This window comes from Macrobrachium rosenbergii, chromosome 11 (assembly GCF_040412425.1).
Source record: "Macrobrachium rosenbergii isolate ZJJX-2024 chromosome 11, ASM4041242v1, whole genome shotgun sequence".
In the NCBI taxonomy this organism is placed as follows: domain Eukaryota; kingdom Metazoa; phylum Arthropoda; class Malacostraca; order Decapoda; family Palaemonidae; genus Macrobrachium; species Macrobrachium rosenbergii.
In genome coordinates this window covers 37768080-37780215 of record NC_089751.1, presented here as the reverse complement: position 1 = coordinate 37780215, position 12136 = coordinate 37768080, and positions in this window count along the sequence as shown.

Here is a 12136-nt window from a genome sequence, read left to right as displayed (position 1 = left end):
ACCAGTCATCCCGTTCCACGTTAGTGGAAGACGCGTTGAAGCTGAGAGAAGGATAGGAGGATAATCCTCAGTGGAATAGAGCCCCTCCTCCTCCCACTCCCCACCCCTCTCCTAACAGAGAAGAACATCCTCGCATTCACCCAACTACGTGGAAATGGATGATACAACACCTTACAAGGAAACTAAGCATCTCTCCACTCCTATTAGCTTCCCCGGGTAGCAAAGAACGGAGCGGGATAGAAATAATCCATCTCCGTGTGAGGAAGTATGAGGAAGCTCGCATATATTTAAATCCTGACAGTGAGAGCGCCTCCCCTGGCAACCATTACCTTCTTTCTGCAAGATTACTACTGCCACTGAATAGCCACTTGGGCCTTTTTTCTGCGGGGCTTGTCTCACTCACCTAATCTAAGGTGTAATTTCCTTAACAGCCCAGGGAATACGTCTGCGTATTGTACTTGACACAATAAAAGCACTCGGCACCGTGTACGAAGCTTCCGGGAAGTTTGGTCACGTGTCCATACGAGGAAGTTCTCAAGTTGTAGTTGCTGAGACGGTCACAGAAAAAATGCTATTTTTTTTTCTGTTGTCACAAGAAATGTGTTTGTCTTACGACGAAATTAGTACTATTATTATCATCATTATTTTTATTATTGTTCATAAGCTTCCTCAGAACAGTTTCCTCCTGGGAGTAAAGAAAATAACAAAGGAGAGGGGAGCAGAACATGAAGCATACGAAGTAAATAACACTGAGTATACTTTTAACAAAATAATGATCGTATATGAATAGTGACAGGTAACAGAAAAAGTAAGCAAAGACCTCCGAAACAAACAACACGGAAAGCCACAGTACAAATACTATGCGCAGCCCAAGTTTAGAAAACAATAGTTATATGGCTGTTGTTTTACACTCAAGGGCTCGTAGTTGTGGTACGATGATCCAGTAAACACAAACAGAGACGAAGATACTCAGGTCAATGAAACCAGATGCTTAGGTCAATTAGAATAACCCAAATTATTTTCCCTCTGTTTAGGTTAAAGTTCCCTTTCTCTTGAGGCAGCTGTGTTGCCGGTCACCTTTGAACAAGCAGCCATGCTGTTATATAACAGTTAAGAGATTGTCTTCCGTTACGATTGATTGATTGACTGACTATAGGTTATCTGGCGTTACTGACACCGCCTACCATTACGAACAAATTGAACGTTTTGATGGTGGCAGTGGCACAGAGTTAATTTTTTTCGAGCATTCACACACACACACAATGACCCTCCATTTGTTAACGTTCAGCCAAAGATTTTCCTTTCAGGTAGAGGTACCAGATCGGATTACAACATCTTCCAAGGGGTACTTGCATTCGTCATATACCTGCACATATAATTCAGCCTGTACGATGAGATTGTAAAGCCAACTCCTTCATGCGGGTGATGCTTGGACGCTGAATCCAAATGAAAGGGAAAATGTTTGAGGCTGTTAAGGCAAATGGTGGATTATGTCAAGATTAGCGAACCCAACACCTTAATGTCAAGAACAGCGAACCCAATGATCCCCGTGTAAAGAATGGATAACCCTTTCCGGTCCTGGCTAGTACTAAACGGCGAAACAGTGATTCATCTACACTGTTTTGCCGTGTTTAGTACTAGCCCCTTGTGGGGGGGCGGGTCAAATGTATTTCGCCCTGTTCAGTACTAGCCCCTGGGGGATCAAGTGTCTGGTACCGAAGTGTTCACGTCTAAAACAGCGAACCCGATAATTCACATGTAAAGAATAACGAACCCAATAATCTTCTTGTAAAGTATAGCGAACCCTGCTGCGAGTGGGTTCGCTAATCTTGACATGATCCTAAATGCTTGGCGTAGTATGTGAGGAAATGCAAATTTCGAGGACGCGGTACGAAAGTTATCATGCGTTAAAAGATGTACTCAGAGGTTTTGATGCGATTTTGTCAGTCTGGAAAGAAGGTTCTAGAATTTGTGAGTTTTTGGAGGCATGAAAGGGAGACCGATAAACTGGCTAGATGAATGGAGGAGGTGTTGGTACGGGGGGAAAAAAAAATTATGCCATAAACAAAAAAAGATATCCACGAAGCACTAGAGTTCGTTCAAGGTGAAAAGTGAATAGGGTTAATGCTCGTGGAGGGTGACGACCACATTCAGTTCATTCCTTGATTCAGCAGGACGAACGTGGCAATGACAACTGTCTTATTTCGGCTCATACATAATTATCATGCATGTAAAATTTCAGAAATTTTTCTTAGCATTGTAGTAGACCCATCCTTACTCTGACGACGTGATGTTTAGAGTTTTTTTTTTTTTTGCATTTTCTCTGAAATACATAGAACTTACTGGAGCACTTACCAGACTGGGCGAATACAACGGCCAACATACGTTAACACTCTTAACTTCTCAGTTCCCTAATACAAATGTATATACATTTTGATTCTTTTCCCACTGGCAACACAGAATCCGATATCGGGCTTGAAGTAAAGAAACCTCTTTCGCACCATGATGCGAACCTAATTCAGGAGAAAATGCGGACCAGAGCTAAATCACCCATTCTCATGTCTGGTAAACTGATGTTAGGTGCTTTCCTCCCGAACATATGCAATCCAGATATACGCAATCCACTGACCACATCCACCAGATCAATTTAAACACTAGGGCCAATATGTAATTTATTCTGAACTCGTTGCATGTCTAATATTTCCTTTTTTTGGGGGTTAATTTCCTACTGAACCACAGATTCCGCATTTAACAATTAAATGAAGAAACTCTTCTTACAGGCCAGGATTCGAACCTGGGTTAGGAGAAAAAGCGGTCCAGCGCTTGAACCACCCACGCTATCACGAGGGAAAAGGAGAGTTTCTTCATTTCACTCCCAAATTTGGAATCAAGGTTTTCAATGGAAAGCATACCTCACTCAAAAAATATCAGGACATCAAAGGGCTCAGAGTTCATTGCGTACAGGCCATTTTGTTTACATCGCTCTGGTGAATGTGACCAGTTGATATCATACATTTCAACTACAAAGCAGAGAAAGCACTTAACATCACATTACCTGAAAAAGGATGCGTCTATTTCAGTTCAAGCTAAATATACCTGAATTCAACAGATATACTATTTGCGTTTAACTGAAATAAATTTTCATCCTTTATGACGGCGTAGCTGGTTCGGAACTGGACTACTTTTCCTCCTACAACAGGTTCGAACCCAGGCATTTAGTATACACTTTCTTTACTTCATTCCTACGTTCTGATTGAAAGTTTCCAGTGGAAAACGAATAAAAACATATATATTTAAGTTTAGAAATCGAGAAATTTGAAGAGTTCATTGCGTTTTGGCAGTTATATTCGTATAGATCTGGTAATATTACCAACATGTTCTATAGACTTCAGGTGCAATGCGATAAGAGCCTTTAACATCACGTCATCAGAGAATCGGTTTACTTCCTGTCAAGGAAAATGATCTGAATTCGACAGAAATGATTTGTATATATAAGCTGAAATAAAACCTTGTCCCTCGTGATAGCGTGGGTGGTATAGCGCTGGATCGCTTTTTCTCCTAAACCAGGTTCGAACCTTTGTTCGAACCCTGGTTTACATAATTTTTTCATTTCGTTTGTATTTTTTGTTTCTTATTTTTCAAGGTTCTTGGTAAAAAAATAAATGAAAAATTATTCGGCAATTCAGAAGTTAATAGCTCTTTGCACGCTGAATATATATATATATATATATATATATATATATATATATATATATATATATATATATATATATATATATATATATATATATATATATATTAATCTTAGTGATTGCCACGTTCATAAGATACCTGTAAATCGTGAATGAACTCCTAATGAAAAACTTAGCTACTTAGTGCACCCATGAAGTATATATATATATATATATATATATATATATATATATATATATATATATATATATATATATATATATATATATATATATAAACAGCAACTTAGTGCACCTACAAAGTATATATATAACACCAATGTATATATATATATATATATATATATATATATATATACATATATATATATATATATATATATATATATATATATATATATATATATATATATATATATATATATATATATATCTATCTGTCTATAATAATGTTTGTGTAGCGCCCAAATTTCTGCCAAAATATTATAATTTTCAAAATGCATGTGAGTTCATGTCTGAATTTCAATTCGTGGGCGTCGTATCTTTATATGAATGCAGTAAAGACAGGGAAGGCTTAGCAGTTCTTGAAAGTAAAATGAAAAAGAGATACCTGGAGAATAACCAGAGCCTTTATGTGTAAAAAAAAAAAGTTGTTTCCTCGAAGTTTAATTTTATTTAACTTAGAAATATTTTTTCTTAGAATACTACGAATAAAAAAGATATTTAAAATATATCCCATAAAAGAGCACTACATATACATTAACCAAGAAACGTGATAAATGTAAGTTAGCCTAAAACACGAATACCTAGAAACGTTGCAACAAGGCTTACGGAGCCGAAGGAATTCTCCACCATACGGAAATCCTTTGCTATTGGACACGAGAGTTACTCTCATTCCTAACCATATTTATAGTTTTCTCCTTCCTCATCCAAACTTTGAATCTGGGGACTTGGGCACTTGATCCAAAATAGCTTACTCTGAGGCCGTATGAAAGGGCCCGCCATGTTTACAGGGGAACGGAAAGTTTTCTCGTTACCCAGATGAACATTTACGGAATTTAATATGGAATTCATAACGATTGAGGAGGAGAATCCGTGAACTCCCTCACAGATAAATTTGGACAGGGGACGACGACCTTTCTCAAAACCCTGCTTTAAAAGCAGTCCCTCCTACAGGCCCGTACCCAGAGTTTTTTTATTTATGGGGGAGGGGGTCGTTTTTCCCAAAACTGGACCTTTTCTTCTATATAAGTCATTGCATATATATGTATATACAAGATGAAATATTATTCAAATTACTGACTTTGGTTAACAGAGTTTTCACAGAAAATATGGACTTCCAGAAATTATGGGGGGGTGGCATTCGACTCCCCCACCGCTCCCCCCCCCCTCCTTGGTACAGGTCTGTCCTACCAGGAATTGCACACTAAACCCCGTGCTTGAGGAACAGAGTATTCTTTAGTATGAACACGGTCTAGGTAGACCGTGGGTATGAATTACGAGGTCATTGTCGTCATGGAGATCAGTTTTACTGACTTTGGCCGTATGCTGCTTGAACAAATTGCCAGAGATCAAAATTCAAACGTTGTGGAAAATGATGTTTGAAGGTAACATTAATTCCAGCGACACTTGGCGAGTAGAACATTTGCTCTACATTCTTACACACACACACACACCTCACAAACACACACTCACACACACACATATACATATATATATATATATATATATATATATATATATATATATATATATGTATACTTTTTATATTAGTTATCATGACAAACGGATCTTTGCACTATCTCATATATATAGGTTTTACTGAGTGGAATTCTCAGCTTCGCGTTCCCCTTAAGTTTTCGGACAATTTTATTTATGAAACTATTATCTCCTTTGTGGATATTAGGATTTCAGAACATGCAAAATGTATAAGAACAAAGTTCTGAATTTCATGCGGCATATCACCTGTCAGGTAAAAATGAAGACAGCATTTAAGTAACTTAGCAATTGCATCGTACTCAAAATATATCTATTACATAATCGAAAAGTAAACATATCTATCTATCTATCTATCTATCTATATATATATGTGTATATATACTGTATATATATATATATATATATATATATATATATATATATATATATATATATATATATATATATATATATATATATATATATATATATATATATATATATATATATATTATATATATATATATATAATATATATATATATATATATATATACATACATACATACATACATATATATATATATATATATATATATATATATATATATATATATATATATATATATATATATATATATATATATATATATATATCCGCAATCCGTCTGCAATTTTTGAAAAATGAGATATACAGTAGTGAGTTTAACATTTCGGGCAGAAAGAGAATGAAAATTTTTAAAGGCCTGAATGGCATACCTTTAAAATTTTTTTTGTGTTATAATGATTAAACTGCCAAAGATCTCTACATACGTCTCACGTTATCTTTGTTCGACATTTTTTTCTGAACTGTTCCATTTGAAGACTTGTATATATGATTCTGTCATTCTCCAGCTCTCCGCAACTTTCCCAGAGAACTTTCACGCTGAGATGACAACTGAAATTTACTGAATACAATTGATAATGATTTGTCATAGATGAGGACACAGTTAAAAGGAAAAACTCGAACATTATCATCTTCCTGCGCCACAAGGAGCAAATTTTCCGCTGAGGAAAAAAAAAATGTTTCAGAAACCAGCAAACTGTGTGAGAAAATCGATCACTGAAAAATAAGTGGCAGCAAAAACATCTTGAAAATCTCCAATGGCAGGAAAGGATTTGATATGACAAGATACCCAGTCAACAATAGGAACTCGAGCAAAGGCCATAACATCTAATGACTTAATTAGGATTCAAGAAATCCGTGAGAGTCTTACAAAGCCAAAAGGGTCAATTCTTATAATGATAACGACTATTACTATTACTCCATATCCCTTACGAACGTCCTAAAAGAATGGGGAATTACAAAAGCAAATTTTCAAGCAACAAAAGCACCAATGAAATCGGTAATGCAAAATCTGATTGCAATTGCCTGACACGGACTTCCGATCCCAACCATATTTGTTTACATAATCGAAAATTGAACAGATAAGTTTCGAGGTGCGAAGCCACGCAAACGATACAATTGCCAAACTTCCTGTTCGAAATTTGCAATACAAAACAACATTCCAAACACTGCGGATGTTATCTCGTTTCCATTTAACGCTGGTCGGCTGATAACTCTTGAACTGGTGCTATAGAAAGTAGAGTTAGAAGTTTGTACTAGCAACTAAAATTGGTGAAATCATTTCTGTGTATAATTTACTAGAGGAAATATAAATGCATTTTTATTAGGATTTTCTAGGCAAGGACTTTCTTCCTGCGTAAGTTTACTGTAATAAGTTAAAAGGTTTTTCATTAACGAATGCGGTTGGAGGGTAGGAAACAATATACTAAATGACAAACTATTTAATAATAAACTATTTTAATAATAACTAAATGACAAGCAAGTGAGGAACACCAGTTTATGGTACAATGGTATTATCAAAGTTCGTAATATCCTTACTGTCATTGTTTACTGGGAAGTTTTATCTTATAACTAAGATGAAATCACAGTAGGAAGCTGTAAAGCTAATACTGTTTCTGCAACAAGTAAAAACTTAGTGTTAGAGAAAAACAAGATAAAACTATCATCCACAGCACACACACATATATACAGTATATATATATATATATATATATATATATATATATATATATATATATATATATATATATATATATATATATATATATATATATATATATATATATATATATATATATATATATATACATATATATACATATATATATATATATATATATATATATATATATATATATATATATATATATATATATATACTCGTATATATGACTATGAAATATTTTCTAACAGAAATCCATCTAATGAAAGAAGCCCATAAAAACACCAAAAAGGTAGAAGGTTATATCTATATTTCGGAGACACTGTCTCCCTGCCTGTTGAGGGAGACAGATAGTGTCTCCGAAATATAGCTATAACTTTCTACCCCACTTTGGTATTTTTATGGGCTCCATTTATTAGATATATATATATATATATATATATATATATATATATATATATATATATATAGGTATACTGAATTCAAAAGTAAATGGTATTTTTGGATTACCATTTGTGAATATATATATATATATATATATATATATATATATATATATATATATATATATATATATATATATATATATATACTGTATATATGATTAAGTAGGTACTCGATGATTTCACCCAAGTATTTTCCTTGATGAATAAAGCCAGTTTAGCTATTAAGAATGTTCAGACTGATCAAATTTCACCCGCTTAACTTCTCAAGTAAGAACATTTCTTTTTCACCCATTGGTATATAGTGTACACAAGTGGGTCCTACGAATACTGAAGTGAAACGATGGCGAGCAATTTAGATAGTCTCACTGAATTGACAGAGCCATGTTTATTCTCGTTTTTGACAAGCTGGAAAATAATTTACAGGACGTTTGCCGAGATTAATGTTTTCTATTTTTTGAGAAGTTTCAGGCCACACTAACAAGAACAACTATTCCTAAGTTTTTCGGCTTCCCCAAATCTCTGAAAACCTGAGAGAGAGAGAGAGAGAGAGAGAGAGAGAGAGAGAGAGAGAGAGAGAGAGAAGAAGAATTTGCTAATGACCAAGACACATCTCTGCCTCATGCCTTCCTCCCCCGTCCATTTTGTCATCGTTGTTGCTGCTGTTTATCACACAATCTTTAAAAGTAAATCGCACGATTAACCCTCATCTGCCGTCCCTCTTTTCCTGTGGTGAGCTCGCCCAGAGACCTCACCAGTATCTTGGAATGCGTTCGCAGATGAAATACCCCAACAAGGCTCAACTTCCATTGCTTTAACCTCAGGTGAACCACTTTTATGGAACAGGGCTCGTGTGGGCCCTTCTCATCTCTGCACTTAGTTCCAGGCGCTTCATCTACGTTTGTTTACAAGTTGGAGTCTTGACAATACGCGCCCAAAACAAAACTTTCTGAAACAATAACGTGGAAACATCAAACACAATTCACTCGCAACCCCCATAAGGCTTCCATTAATGAAATCCTCGGGTACACTAGCGAGCTATGACGCATCGTCGTCCTCACGGCAGCTAAGGGCGGAGAACACCTTCCTCTGCTGAGGAAATTCGGCCTTAGAGGCCGCAGAGAGGGAATAATTGTTTTACAGAATGTAGGCAGGTGTCTTGCGATTATCATTCCTCTTTACATTTCGCTGATAAGAGATTAGCGAGGATTTTACATGGCCCCTCCAAAGCATAATGAGACTCCAATAAGCTTTTGTTCCGGTCGCTCTGGCAGTTCTTCTCTCTTAGCGTTGTTTGGGAATCTCATTTCCGATATTTGGAAAAATAAAAAAAGGGTTTAAAGCCTCACAGATGTTCATCCAACATCAGGAGGGATGATCGAAACAGGGATGCCAGTACCAACTCGTTGAGTATTTCACGAACTGCGGAATTTCAGTGGATTTTTTGTTTGTGTTTTGGAGGAGAGAAATAAGTATAAGGCAATATTTCCATCTCTTCTATTTGCTTTTTAAGTGATCATAGTGGGCTGATCAACTGCGCCGGCAGTGAACAAAACAAACCACTAGCTCCAGAAAAAGCCCGTCAGTTATTTAAAAAAAAAATCTTGAATAGGCTACTAAAAAAAATGTTTCAGATATAATTACCACACGAGATACTCAACCAAGATAAATAACACTGGTCTATTATCTTGTCTGTCCAAGAGAGCACAGACTTGATGACTTTGTATTTGATATCATTCGCAACCAAAGGTTACCACGCTATTATTTTAATACAGTATCCTAACATAAACAAACGTCAAATGAGACAGACCCTAACCACAAGGTCCAGACGTATTTATATTTTGCACAATAATAATGCAAGATAAGATTTGCAAAATTTTTAGAGATGTTACTGAAATCTCTCTCTATCAAGAACGCCAGTGAACACTATATTGCTCATATCTATTGACTGTAATTAACAATAGCCTACCTTATTTTAGTTTCTGTGAACTGTACCTTTCAATTCTGTTGATATTCGTGTAGTAAAGATGCGCCATTTTACCATTACGATCAATTCTATCAGCAAGAACAAGCTGTAAATAATCTCCAGAAAATGTACTTAGCCAGTTGATTACTATGACATAGCGACTGCTCGCTCAAATTAGTCACAATGAAGTTGCCATAAAAAAAAGGAAGAAGACCACGTCAACTTGAAATATATGACGGATATCATAAACTATCAACAAAATGCAGAAAGCCAGCTTACAGTCGATGCAGCATTTTCAAGTTTCTTTTAACTGCTTTCATTAAAGACACATTCTCAGACCGTTAAATATATTTCAGTCAGTGCTAATAAACGTCCTCTCTTGGCTTAGAGGGCTGTCATAAAATTCTGCAAAAAAAAAAAAAACTCTGTACAACCAAACATCACCACAAAAAATCTTCTGTTTTGTCATACATTTAATGCATAAAAATGATTATAGCTACATAATGGAGGCACTAAAAATAACTATTCCTCTGTACAGGATCCCTAAATTCAATTTAAATAATGTTATATACTATCCATTCTTATCCAAGTATTTATTATTAGAAAATCAGTGCTAAAGCTACAGGCGTATCTAAAATTTTACAGCTGGAATTTGTCATAGCGAGATTTTTCTTTTTTTCAGTGGCTTGGAAACTTCTAAAGAAGTATTGGGGTGACTTCAGCATTCGTGCGTCTTTTCAAAATAAATAGGAACCTAAATTTTCGTTTAATTCAGCCGTCGCATTTCCTTTCAGCCGCCTTCGCCTGCCGAGGACTCGACAAATTAACTTGCACGCGTGTGTTTTCCTTCGAAACTCGGCCTTGGAAATTCTCTGACTCGCCTTAAAAACCGTTTTGTTTGTGTTTCCGACCCTTTTGTTCCCATCTGTCACTCACAATATTATGTTCTCTTCACAAAAGGCGTAGGATTCTTTCCCAACATCAAGAGTCTCTTCGACAGGTAATTTAGTGTTAAGAAAAAAAAAAATGTTCATTAGAAACATTTTAATTCAACCTGCTCAGAAACTTCCACGAAATAGCACCTCCCTTCCCCCCTCCCCCAACCACCACCACCACCATTTGCCCCCAACAAACCAGCCTCATAACCCCCAACATAGTTCCAGGCTCCAGCACACAAACACCTCAGCTCCTCTTGTGCCCCAACACCTCTCTCTCTCTCTCTCTCTCTCTTTCCAGCCTGGGCCTCTCACTTCCAGGGATCAGACAGCCTCATTACCATAAGCTGCGAGTGAAGGGAGTCGCTGAGAGGAATAATCAGAGAGATACACATTCGACACTAAGAAAAGTTCATGTGTTCTCATCCACTCTGAGCCTGCATGAGCCTCTCGACACCACCAGAGCGTATGAATAAACAAACGATTAACTATTCGACGTAGGAATACAAACTTAGTTCGCCCTCTCCTGACAAAACGTAATCACATATTGATGCTGTAGGTTTCGACGAAGCACGATGTAAATGAATGAACAATAGTTCAGACCGCTCGCTAAGTTCCTGCCAGATTAGCCGTGAAACAGCCGCCCGTTTATCCAACTGACGGTGGGCTTGATTTGAGAATAATATGTTGGGGTTTATCAATAACGTCGCCGTACTTGGAATTCCGGCAACTTCCAAAGGCACAGAATACTAATGAGAGAGAGAGAGAGAGAGAGAGAGAGAGAGAGAGAGAGAGAGAGAGAGAGTGATCCAATTCCAAGTTATCCCTTTTGCTGTCCCTCAGAATGCTAAGAAAACTGACTTGCGAACATATTCGAAAACAAACTGCAGACGACATTAATTTTTACTGCCACTTTCGGGATATAAATCCTTCTGTGCATCTCAAGTTTATTATCATGTTCTTCATTGGGTGGGTAGAGCTCTCGGCTAGCACGCTGTTGGCCTAGCGTTCGACTGTCCGACCGGCCAATGAAGAATTAGAGGAATTTATTTCTGGTGATAGAAATTCATTTCTCGCTATAATGTGGATCGGATTCCACAATAAGCGGTAGGTCCCTTGCTAGGCAACCAGTTGGTTCTTAGCCACGTAAAATAAATCTAATCCTTCGGGCCAGCCCTAGGAGAGCTGTTAATCAGCTCAGTGGTCTGGTTAAACTAAGATATACCTACTCAAGTTTATCATCAACTGATAAAGATCCGTAAAAGTCCAGTTTTAGAATTAAAAAAATCAACATTGATTTTTTAAGTTGCGTTTGAGAAAGAGAAACAAAAGTGCCATTAAATTCCGAGTTTCTA